At 48.6% G+C, this 9,355-nt stretch overlaps 1 long non-coding RNA gene across 3 annotated transcripts in view; it reads right to left on the reverse strand.

Annotated features, from left to right (window-relative positions):
* The window catches only part of LOC112551017, a 199,491-nt gene extending 190,148 nt beyond the window's left edge, over positions 1-9,343 (reverse strand). For all 3 annotated transcript variants that reach the window (XR_003095123.1, XR_003095122.1, XR_003095121.1), the window contains exons 1-2: positions 8,951-9,343; positions 6,635-6,679 (exon numbers count right to left, since the gene is read on the reverse strand). This is a non-coding gene — a long non-coding RNA (uncharacterized LOC112551017). The remainder of the gene's footprint in view (positions 1-6,634; positions 6,680-8,950) is intronic.
* Between the last annotated feature and the right edge of the window lie 12 nt (positions 9,344-9,355).

Below are 9,355 nucleotides of genomic sequence, written 5' to 3' on the forward strand. Positions count from 1 at the left end.
GTTCACCCAGTATCCTTACAGTGAATCCAATTATGAGTCTCTTTTGTTTTGTTTTGTTTTGTTGTTTTCTTTTCTTTTACAGGTCTAACCCCAGCGGGGCGATGGTCTACAGCCGCTTAATTGTGAGATCCATTGCACACTAAACTACAGTTCATTTGAATCCATAGAGTGATGGCTGTGAAGGAGACACTGAGACAGCGAATGTCCATCCGCTCAGGACTTGCTATGACACTGTTCTCTCTCATTTTCACTAAGTATTTTAATTGACATTGTCTGTTATAGGAGAAGACGGACTGACTAATAACCGAGGGGAGTCCCAAGCAGATGTTCTCCGATCAGACGATGATCAATAGTTGTTGTTATATGTTCAAGTTATTATATTTTATAGTTTGTTAAGAAGACCGGTCTATCAAATTGTTTGTTTATATATATAAACAATATATTGGTTGTTAAAGCTTTGCCAGGTTAGTAAATCCTGAAACAAAGATGCCGTATGATGTGCTCACATGTCTAAAATTCCAGTTGTGCCATCGGCAAGGGGGCATGTCACAACCCAGTGATTTTGGTGCCTCAGCACGATGCAATTTTCCCGCCACATGAGAGCCTCTTGCAAAGTAAAAGGTTTTCTGTTGCAGCAGAAAACCCCGGTGCAAGAGAGTTCCCACCATTCGAATGCAAATTTGTGTCCCGCTATTGGCTAGTTCTAAATTATTCCTGCGTGGTGGCTGGTAATTGGCTTGCTGGCCGTTTAAAATTTCGTGCGACTTCCGCCCAAGTCGGAGAACTTTGAGCACACTGCAGAGTGCCTCTAAAGAAATCTGACTTGCGGCTGAGCTGATCGATAGACTGATCACCTATCGATTCTTCTCTTGGGCCTCGCCAGCTGGAACAACTCACATAGTTGTTCAGATGACCGGACTGTCTGCGTCGCGGCTACAAGCGGCGTAAGTAAAGTTTTTTGCAACTATTACGTTTTGTCTGCCTCTCCATTCACCAGCCCGCCCAACGAACGAGTAATTTCTAAATCACCTTGAGTCGGCTCTGGCCGTCCAAGACAAAGATTACACAGTGAATCTGCAAAGGAGCTGGGAGGTGAAACAATCATTTGAGTTCCAGGACAATGCTTTAACTATAGAGACCACTGTTCCTACAGAAGAAATGAATGAATGACCAAATTAAGGAGGTTTATCCACAAGAGTGGCCAATCATCACCCTAAAACTTGAAATTTAAACCTGTATAGGTTTCATTGCAATAGCAAAGGTGTTTCTTTCCCCATCTGCTACCCTCAAATTAATAGGTACAGCGGTAGAGCGCTTACAGTGTCTTGCTGAAGCTCCAAAAGCATAAATTTCAGCCCTGCTGCGAACCCAGGCTGGGCCTGCTGTAATTAGGTGCCTGGTCACTTGGGCCAGTGTCAAAGGAGGCTGGATGCAAAGCTAGTCACATCAATCTTAATATGCTGTTTACTATAGGAAACTGATGTCTCTGGGGGATTTTGACTTTGCCCCCCATTAATTTGAGAATTATGTATCCAAAAATCACTGACAGCATAGGTGATGACTCTGGTTTTTGCCTGTGGGTGCTTGCGGACATAAAAACCCAAACTAACAGCACATTGGTTCACTTGCTTATCAGTTCACTCTAGGCAATTTAGAGAAACCTGCAAAGATTGAATCAATTCAGCCTCAGGCTTTTTTGACTGTCCATACTTAGCCTTCAAGTTTAATGACTAAAGAGGTTAGGGTGTACGTTTCCACACTTTTAGAGAAGCGAGCATCTGTGATCAGGATTTTTTGCCAGTTAGACAGCATAAAAACATAAATATTTCAGCTGTTCTCTTTGCAGAGTCTATCTGATGTTCACAAATACTGCTTGTTCCTCTGTTCCTCAGATGGTTTTGTAGTAAGTTCATAGCAACGTATGTGTAAAACCTGACAGATGGCTCTTGCAAACTTTTGAATTAATAGATGCCCTTGCATAGGAGTGTTTCATAATTATTTTGTTCATCCTCAAGCTGTGGGAGGTGAAAGGGGAGCAGGTGCTGCAGGTCATTTTACGTAGGACATGATGAAACTGTGCCTTACCAAGCACAGCCACAAGCATTGGAGACTGGTCCAAAACTTACTAGAATTGGTGGGAAAACTTCTATCCACTTATTTATTTTTGGATTATGACCAGGAAAATAGAAACGAGTAGAGAGCTCCAGGAAGAAGGTGGAATTAATAAATTAGCTGAGTTCTGTGGCCAAGGGGCTTGTGTGGCGAGCTGGGTATTAGACGATGGAGAAGCCTGAGCTTCTCAGCTCTGGAAATGGCAGTTCTTGGGGGCTTGAGAAAATGTTGGGGATGGTCCTGCTTTGAGCAAGAAGTCAGACTAGATGACCTCCTGAGGTCCCTTCCAGCCTTAATTTTCTATGATTCTATGAAATTTGACAGTGAATGTCACTTTACCTTTATTTTTTAAATGATTTTAAAATACTTTTCACAAAAAATACAAAAACTGAGTTCCCAGCTCAGATATGTTCAAATTTTAGCTTTACTCCACTAAAAAAGAAAGCTTTGAACTGTAATCAGATGCCTTGTTTGTTTGTTTGTTAATTGTAATGGACTAAAACCATATGAATGGTGAACTGCAAATAATATGGGGCATGTGAGATGCATAAATTAGTCCTGAACCTTGCTTCTGAGGACTTCTTTTTTGATTAAGCATCAATATATAACACTCTGGATTTGGGAAAGAGAAATAATTAATTGACTGGACATCATTCAATGAAGTTAGCGTGTAGTTACATAAATTTAATGAACTAGTAATACAAGGTACAACATAAATTAAGAAATGTAACCTCAGCTGTGACATTGGTACTATCTGCTATTCTGTAAACTTCGCTGCAACTCTCGTGTGCCAGATGTATTTTTAGATCTTTTTTTTTTCTTGTTCTTCTTATCCAAGTCTCTGGCATTTTAGACCTACGCTCATTTTGAAAAATTTAATGACAACTTTGTCAGTAAAGGATGTGAGTTTTACCAGCATAGTTACATTGGTCCCTGGTGCAGACAAAATATGAAGGATTATTGTTTATATACATGTACTGTTGGTATACATGTATGGAGGTTTGCCACTTTAATTATGCTGAAATAGTTTTAACAAGGCAATACCCTTGGACATAAATATTATTATTATGTTTTTAAGCATAGTATTTTTAAGGCCTCCATTTCAAGTGAGAAGTGTGCGTACTTAATACTTAATTTAGATGAGGAATTGAGCCACAATCTATGGATAAAACTCATATGCTGTCAGATTCTGGCAGAGGAGGTTTCCCACATTCTGGGTAGGTGCTCTAACTACTGAGATATTGTAGAAAAGGCAAGTACTGTTGTTCCATCATCGTGGAAACTGTATTTTAAAAGAAAGTAGTAGCTGTTTCTGCACTTTGGGTAGAGCCCAGTCCAGTAGATGTGCTCAAAATATTGAATTAAGCCCTTGGGGAGGGGTAAGCAGGTAAATTCATGCTTTATGGATTCCAACAGGGTTTAGGTATGAGAAACTGGGGCTGCTCAGACCCAGTGGTGACACATAGGGGGTGTACGTAGGTGCACGTGCACCCCAAGTGTGGCAATGCACCCCCTACGAAAAGGCGCCACCAACACTGTTGGCGGTGTCTGTGAGTGGTCGCTGCTCACCACCCCCGCTGCCGATGCTGCCGGCGGTGTCTACAGGGGCATCAGCGATTGCCGCTGGCCGCCACCAATGCTGTCAGCGGTGTCTGCAGGTGGTTGCTGACCCCTGGTCGACGCTCACCACCCCACCCCCCCACCGCCAACAGCGCCAGCGGTGTCTGTGGGAGCTCCCTGCTTACTGCTGTCGTGCTCCCGCTGCCATTGACACCAGCACCGCCGTGTCCCCCCAGCCACTGGGGGCATGTGTCATTCATGCTTAGACCCCTTAAAACTGAGACACTATGGAGTAGACACAGAAACAAATCTTTCAATGCTTAGCAGACTTTAATCAAAACTGAGATATCTCTGGAGTTGATACACCTTCCAAATTAGGCAGCAGCTCAGCCAGGGTTTCAAGGAGCACAATTCTGTATTTGGGCACCTAAAACCCCTTTTTGATTCTGGGTCCGAGTTACTTACACAAGACATGAAACAAGTTTATAGCAGAACTTGCACCTAGGGGGATGGCGGGAGCACGGAGCTCAGGTGGGCTGGGTGTTGGTGTGATGGAGGGTGGGGGACCCCCCACTTTTGCTCCCTCCCCAAGTGCAATGCCCCTGCCAATGGCAGCAGCAGCAGCAGACAGCAGATGCTTGTGGCCCACACAGGCACTACCACCTGGCAGCACAGCTCTGGCCAGTGCTGCATGTGGCAGCAAGGAGCGCAGCCAGGCTGGCCCGCTTCTATTGCACAGGGCTCCCCAGGGTGCACATGCAGCTCCAGCCACTCACGTGCCACTGGGAGAAGCCCTGTGCGATGGAGTTGGCTGCCTTCCCCACTCCTTGCCACAACGGACGGGGGGAACGGGGCTTCTTACCACCACCACCACCACCAGAGTCCCAGCACCTGCACGTGGGGAAGGCAGCTGGCTCCATAGTGAGGGGCTTCCCCTGGTGGTACATGAGTGCCAGGAGCTGCACGTGCACCACAGGGAGACCCTCATGATAGAGACGGGCTGGCCTGGCTGCACTCCTTGTCACCATGTGCAACGCTGCCAGATCTGTGCACCACTGGGCAGCAGCACTTACGCGGGCCACAAGCATCCCCAGCATCCCCGCCTGCTGCTGCTGCTGCCACCAGTGGCAGGGGCTGTGCACTATGGAGAGGAGTGTGTGGGGGGTCCCAACACCCCCCACCCTCCCTCACACCCCACACGCCCACACCCTGCCCTCACAATCTCCCAACATCCCCTATGCCCCCCCCACACACACAAACCCTACCATATATACACACACACACTCCAAACACACCCCACAAACAATATACAAGAGTAAGGCTTTATTTTTGCACTATTATGCAATCACCTGTATATACACTATGCAAAAATCACGACAAAAATTTTTTTTTGTAATAAAATTAAAGTATGTTATAGTAGATGTTTGACTTTTAGTGTATGATTTGTATTTTTTGTATTTGTATTTTTAGTGTATGGTTTGTATTTTTTCTGGTTCCAAGATGGCAACCCTCCCCTCCCAAAAGGAGTACTTCTGGGGGCAAGGAGACGGACTTCTGATGGCAAAGGACAGGGGTTAGGGGTGGGACTACCTGTCCCAAGATGGCAAATGTGTGTGTGTGGGGTGGGGTGGTGGGGTGGGGGGGCCCTTGTCAAAGGGTAGGGCTACCCTTGCAGTCCTGGACAGCTCACCAAAACTCATTAAGTGGCCCTCCAGCTGAAATAATTGCCCACCCTTGGTCTGGGCACAGATCATGTTTTCTTAACAAGTTCACATAAAACATCTCCACTGCAGAGCAGGGAGCAGAAAATACCAGTACTGCTCTCCTGGTTTTGCTTTGGCAAAATCCACCTTTTATATTTGGAGAGAGAGAAGTGATGAATTGCCATACAACGTAATGGTTCATTGTTGCAAAAGCAGTAATACTTTGTAATTGTGATGCACGCTTTTCATGAAAAGATATCAAATCACTACAAAAATCAGGTAGTTGAGTATTCTCTCTCCTTTCCTGATGTCACACAGAAAACTTACCCTGTGAGGTAACAAAACTTGTGTGACACTAAGGTGCTCAAGAACCATGCATATTTCATGAACTTTAATTGTGATAGTCACTTGCTATATGCCCCTGCGACAGGATTCACTTGCTGTATGCCCCTGTGATGCCCCCGGTGGACACGTGGTTACTGCTTCCTCCAGCCCATCCCTGTTGTTTCGCTTAATGCCATTCAAAGGGCTTGGGAGGCTGCCCCCACGTCTTACAGCAGGTCCACCACAAACTTGCCACTTGGACAATTAGTTGTGGCCCTTCAGGCCCTGTTAGCATGACAGAACACCAGGCGTTTTATGAGCTGTTTGTGGCCTCTGTCCATTCCTATAGCCATGCCCATGACTTGCAGATGTCACTCCAAATTTCCTCACACCGTCTTGTACAGGCTTCATCCCTCTTGGCCTTGGCCCACCAGTTACTCTAGCTGCAGACTCCCAAACCGGGGCCCACTGATATTGGCCTGGCTTCTCAGTCCTAGCCTTATCATCAGCTGCTGCCTAGCCCTTGTCTATCCTTCTGGGCACAGGCCCTCGCCTTCTTCAGCTTGAGGGAACCTGTACCCACTCCCTGGGTCAGGCTTGAGGCCCCTCTTCAGTTTCTGCTGGTCTTAGTCTCCCTAACTCGAGCCCCTCCTATGGCAACATCCAACTCTGGCATGTTGAAAGGCTAGCCTACTACTCTTTACCCTTTAAGTAACGGGGGCCTTTGGCTCCCTGCTGCAGCCCCTTCCCATATCATTTTACTTTTCTCTGTAAAACATATATAGATTATAGGTTCAAGGAGCATTTATTGCAACTTATGTGCCATACATATCTATTAGGCAACCTTCTAACAGATAGCATGTCTTCAATTAAAAGGACCAAATGTGCAGAAGGAATTCAGCGTGAGGGTAAAGCAAATGCAAACTCATACTCACCCTCAGCAAAAAACTTGTCAGCTTGATTCAGGGCAGAAAAGTCATCTGGAGGTTTAGAATAATAAAATAAAAAAAAGGTCTTAGAAAACTTAACATAAAATAATTCATCAATCTAAAAACCAACTAAGACAAAGTAATACAAGCCCATGGAATGTAATTAGGAAGAGAAAGACTTTTTGCCTTTAGACCTGAGCCTCTTGTTTGAAAATTCCCAAGTGCTCTACTGGCATTCATTAAGAATTACAACCAGCTTGTGGTCCTGGTGGGTATCCTAACCAAGCAGGAAACAAATATAATTAACCACTACAATGTCCTTTGAACAGAGTGCAGTTCAACTTACCAGATAATCTATTTAGGGCTTTACATACTGTAAGACAAGGGTGTAATAAAATCTGCATGTTCTAGACTCCTGTTGCCACAACCTTGATGTTGTCAGTCTCCAGGGTTGAACTAGTGGTGACTTGTAGCTGGACATTCTCAAATTATTAAACCTGAGTATTAATAATATACTAGCTACAGTTCAACTAAGAATAGGCTACATGGTGCGGGTCACAGTACAAGCCCAGAGCAGCAAAGAGTTCCTGCCTCAAAGAGCTCACATGCCAAACAGGCAACACAGACACAAGAGGCAGGCAGTACAAGTAGAGAAAACCAGGTGAGGGCAGCAAATATTTGTTAGTTCCAAGATTTTGAGGGGTGGATAGTTAGGGGATGACCATCTAAATGGAAAGCAAAATGGACTGAGGAGGACAGGACGGGAAGAGAGGGTAAGTGGGAAAGTGGCAAGGGCAGCATCAGTAGAGAGAGCCAGAGAGGCCTGGAGCAAATACCCAATTGGAACAGGGCACAGACAATTCTCGGGACGTTCTGCACCTCTTCTGGCTGCTTCTGCATCTGTTCCCACCTGCTGCAGCATCTGGTTGTCAGCTCTTGGTGGTTTTCTTCCAAGGCTATGCAGCAAGGCACAGTGCCCCTGCAGTGAGGGAGGGAGTGGGGCTGGGGCAGGCACTGCCCAGCCGGGGAGGCGTGGAACAGAGCCGCTAGCGGCTCATCTGGGGGGGGCAGGAGAGGGGTGGCTCCTGCACACCCCGGGAGGTCATGTGGGGTGTGTGCCCCCAGTTCTGCGCGCCAGGCAAGGGCAGGCTGCTACTGAGGGCTGGGGTGGCACCAGGCTTTTCCCGGTGGGGGGTGGGCCGGGGCTACGCTTGGGGCAGGCGGTAGCAGTACTGGGAGGGATGCTACAGGGGGAGGGGAGGCTGCAGTCACCCCAAAATTTGCCATAGCCCCCTCTCCCTGTGCTGCCGCCCACCCCAAGTGCAGCTGGGCCCAACCCCGCTCCAGGAAGAGCCCAGCACCGCCCCCAGCCTGCAAATCCAAGGGCACATGCCTCCCAGGGTGTACGGAGCAGAGGGAGCCATCGCCCCTCCCCCCGACAAACCACTCATGGCTCCATCCCATGCCCTATCTGGCCCTGCCCTGCCCTGCCCCACCCGGGCAGTGCCTGCCCCTGGCTCAGTCCCAGCCCCACTCCGTCCCTCACAGCGGAGACCTTGATTCTGGCCACCTGCGTTCTGCACCGTGCGCGAGCATGTGGCATTTATTAGCCACATTATCGGCCATGTCAGCCAAAAATAGCCAATTGCCCATAGAGTCAATTTTCCTTATTGTGGTGCCAATCCAATATGGGGCCAGTGTATCGGTGCACCTCTAGTTTAGACATTAAAATAAGCTCACGGAATCAGAGAAAACAAGGGTTGAAAGGGACCTCAGGTCATCTAGGTGAACCTCTGCTCAAAACAGGATCATGCCAGCTAAATCATCCCAGCCAAGGCTTTGTCAAGCCAGGCCCTAAAAACCTCCAAGTATGGGGATTCCACCACCGCTCCAGGTAACCTGTTCCCAGAGCCGTTCCCAGGGGCATGCGGGGCGCAGCGCATCAGCCCTCTGGGGCCGGGGCGCAGTGTGTGTGCGCTTGTGTGTGTAGGAGGTGGCAAACGCAGAGCGGGGGAGGGAAAGGGGGGCGAGTGGCCGGAGCGTGGAGCCGGCGGGGCCTGTACAGCACTGCCCATGGGGCTCGGGGTGATCCCCCTGATTCGGCCCCGCTAGGGACAGCCCTGCCTGTTCCAGTGCTTCACCACTCTCCTAGTGAGACAGTTTTTCCTAACATCCAATGTAAACCTCCCTTGCCGCAACTTGACTCGTCTGGGGCTGTATCCTGTATTCCTGAAGTCTATTACAGCGCACAGGCTGCAAAGATCTGCTTTTGGGACCCTTGAATGTACTTGTCAGTCCTACACGGTGTGGCAAACAACTTACCTAGGGCAGGAAATGGGACTGAAATCAGATGCGTTTGCTGAAGCCTGGCATAGGTGTCACAGCCACTGGGGTTTTCATGCTTGTGGTCCCAAAAAAGCCTCCTTGGCAGGAGGGCTCTTGAGGGGGCTGACTTCAGACCGCCCAGCTCCAGCCAGCTTGCCCCCACCTCACCAGATGTCTCCACTGAGCCCTGGGCCCGGTGCCGCCTGCAGGCATCTCGTGCACTGCTCGCAGCTGGGGCAAACGTGCTGGGAAGGGCAGTCACTCTTCGCTGGCCCCGAGCAGGTGAAATGCACCCGGCCTCTAACCACGTCTCTGCCGGGTGGGGGGGCGGGCTCAGCCCGCGCTCCTGAGCCTGCTCCTCACAGCAGTGCCTGGGCCGCCCCGGCTGCGTGTGGGGCGGCG

The sequence above is a fragment of the Alligator sinensis genome, unplaced genomic scaffold (genome assembly GCF_000455745.1).
Source record: "Alligator sinensis unplaced genomic scaffold, ASM45574v1 scaffold135_1, whole genome shotgun sequence".
Classification (NCBI taxonomy): domain Eukaryota; kingdom Metazoa; phylum Chordata; order Crocodylia; family Alligatoridae; genus Alligator; species Alligator sinensis.